A 3,039-nucleotide genomic window follows, 5' to 3' on the forward strand; every position below is an offset into this window, starting at 1 on the left:
TCAAACAAATGTCTGTTAACCTAGATAGGGCCCTGAAGACAAACCATAGAAGTGATTCTACCAAAGTTTGACTTGGAGAACTTTATAGGAGCCAGGATGGCTCAAGGGTGCTGCATCACTGAATAGCCCACCCAGAATGGAGAGACTTGAGGCAACCTCATAGTTCATCTCCTGCTGTCAGGTTGGCTAATGGTCTCCTCATGATGGGCGGTGTGAATCTGGTTCTTTTCTGAGACTTCCTGAAACTGCTGAGCTTTCTTCTTCTTGAAACATGAGGCACTTCCCCCTAGGAGGAACTCTTTCAAGGTAGAGGGAATTGTTGCATAGTGTTCATGTACTGATGTGAGAATATATGTATTTATTTTATTACTGACAAATAATAGTTATACAGAGTTGAAGATGCCCCATGTTATTTTGGCACATTTATACACTGTATTGATCAGCTGCAAATATGTTATCCTCACCTCAAATATTTATTATTCACTCATGATGAGTAGTTGCTTCATTAAAAATTATTTTATTTTAATATATGGAAGTTTTTTAGTTTAATGAAATCCCATTTGTTGATTCTTAATCTTGTCTCCTGAGTAATTGATATCTGCTTTAGAAAATCTTTTTCTACACCTATGTCTTGTAGGTTATTGTCAATGTTTTCTTCTAAGAGTTTCAGAGTTTCAGGCTTCACACTGAGGTCTTCAATCTATTTGGAGTTGACTTTTGTGCAAGATTAAAGATTGGGGTTTAGTTTCATTCTTCTACAGGTGGAGATCCTGTTTTGCCAGTACCATTCGCTGAACATGCTGTCTTTCCTCCAGTGAATGTTCTTGGCCCCTTTGTCAAATATCAGGTGGCTAAAATTGCCTATACTCATATTTGAGTCTTTAGTTTTGTTCCATTGATCTACGGGTCTATTTTTGTGCCAGTACCATGTTGCTGTTTACATGACTATGGCGCTGTAACATAGTCTGAGATCTGCTATGGTAATTCCCTTATCATTGCTCTTAGTGCTCAGGATTGCTTTGGCTACCCAGGGTCTTTGGTGCTTCCATATGAATTTTAGCGTGGTTTTTTTTCAATTATGTGAAGAATGTCATGGAGATTTTGATTTGCATTGCATTGAATCTATAAATGGCTTTTGGTAGGATGGTCATTTTCACAATATTAATTCTTCCATTCCATGAGCATGAGAGGTCCTTCTATCTTCTGATATCTTCCTCAATTTCTTTTTTTAAAGATTAAAATTTTCATTGTAGAGGTCCCTAATGTCTTTGGTCAGGTATATTCTGAGATATTTTATTGTCTTATTGAGGCTATTGTGAAAGGGAGTGTTTCTACATACACTTTCTCTCATTGCTTGTGATTGGTATATAGAAAGCCTACAGACTTTTGTAGATTAATTTTGGTAACATGCCAGTTTACTGAAAGTGTTAATAATTTCTAGGAGTCTTCTGGTGGAATTTTTGGTGTCTTTTAGATATATCATATTGTCTGAAAAAAGGTATAATTTGATCTCTTGTTTTCCAAATATTAATCCTTTAATTTCCTTCTCTTGTCTTATTGCTCTTGAAAGAGTTTCAAGCACAATGTTAAAAAGGACAGCTTGGGCTACAGGGAGACCCTGTCTCAAGAAGACCAAAAAAAGAAAAGGGCGGGTAGAGTACATGGACTGCCTTCTCTGGTTCCTGATTGTAATAGAAGTGTTTCCATCTTTTCTCTGTTAGAATGAAGCAAAAAGAAAACCCACAGTGTGTGAGAAAATCTTCACCAACAACATATCTGACAGAGGTTTAACATCCAGAATATATAACAAACTGAAAGAACAACCAACCAAGAAAGGAAGTAACCCAATTAAAAGATGAGCTAAGGAGGTGAACAGAGAGTTCTCAAAAGAACAAATAAAGATGACTAAGAAGTGTCTTAAAAGGTGTTCAACATCATTAGTAATTAAGAAAAAGGAAATTAAAACCACTTTAAGATTTCCTCATATCCCAGTCAGACCGGCTAAGATCAAGAGAACAAATGATACCAAATGTTGGAGAGGATGTGGGGAAAGGGGAACACTCATCCACTGCTGGTGGGGCTGCAAACTTGTTCAACCCTTATGGAAAACAGTGTGGAGAACTCTTAAAACACTAAACGTACGTGCAAAAATCTTAATGTCAATTGTATTAAAAATGAAGTTTTCTGTATGAAACTGTGTGTTTTAATAATGAAATGGAGATCTTTTTTAAAGGTTAAAACCTCATTTAATTTTATGTCTTATAGGGTTTAAACTGAGTTCAATATTGTATAACTGTATTAATTCAACTGTGAACCTAAAAATTTACAGCCACTTCTGAAAGAGATGTATCTTTGCTCTGGAAATTGTTATTGAATATGTTAAAGCTGTGATGAAATGTTTCATAGTGACACATCTGACAGAGGTTTAACATCCAGAATATATAACAAAACAAAACAAAACAAAAAAAACTAAAGATGAACCTACTATTTCACCCAGTTATACCACTTCTTGGCATACACCCAAGGAACTCATTCTATTAAAGAGACACTTGTACATCCATGTTTGTTGTTATTCTTTTCATCATAGCTAAGATATGGAAGCAACCTAAGTGTCCCTCGCCTAACAAGTGGATAATGAAAATGTGGTTAATTATATGACGGAATTCTACTCAGCAGTAAAGAAAGATGAAATCATGAAATTTGCAGGTAAATGGATGGAACTAGAAACTGTTATACTAAGGGAAGTAACACCGATGCAGAAAAACAGTTGACATATGTTCTTCTTCATATGTGGATCCTAGCACCAAATCCTTATAAATGAGGAAATATCCAGACATAACTACAGGAACCAGGATAATGGAAAGGAACCAGGGAGGTAAAGGAAAAGAAAAAATCTGGAAGAGAACAGTAGGAAGCAGGCCTTAATAAGGGAGATATGGATAAAAATTGGGTTAGTTTAAGGAAGGGGGGAGGGAAGGGTATACAAGGAACCTAGGGGATAAAGGGAAAGAAGAAGCTCAAGAGAGGAAGGAGAAAGGG

The sequence above is a fragment of the Nannospalax galili genome, unplaced genomic scaffold (assembly GCF_000622305.1).
Source record: "Nannospalax galili isolate Female #2095 unplaced genomic scaffold, S.galili_v1.0 scaffold1453, whole genome shotgun sequence".
Classification (NCBI taxonomy): domain Eukaryota; kingdom Metazoa; phylum Chordata; class Mammalia; order Rodentia; family Spalacidae; genus Nannospalax; species Nannospalax galili.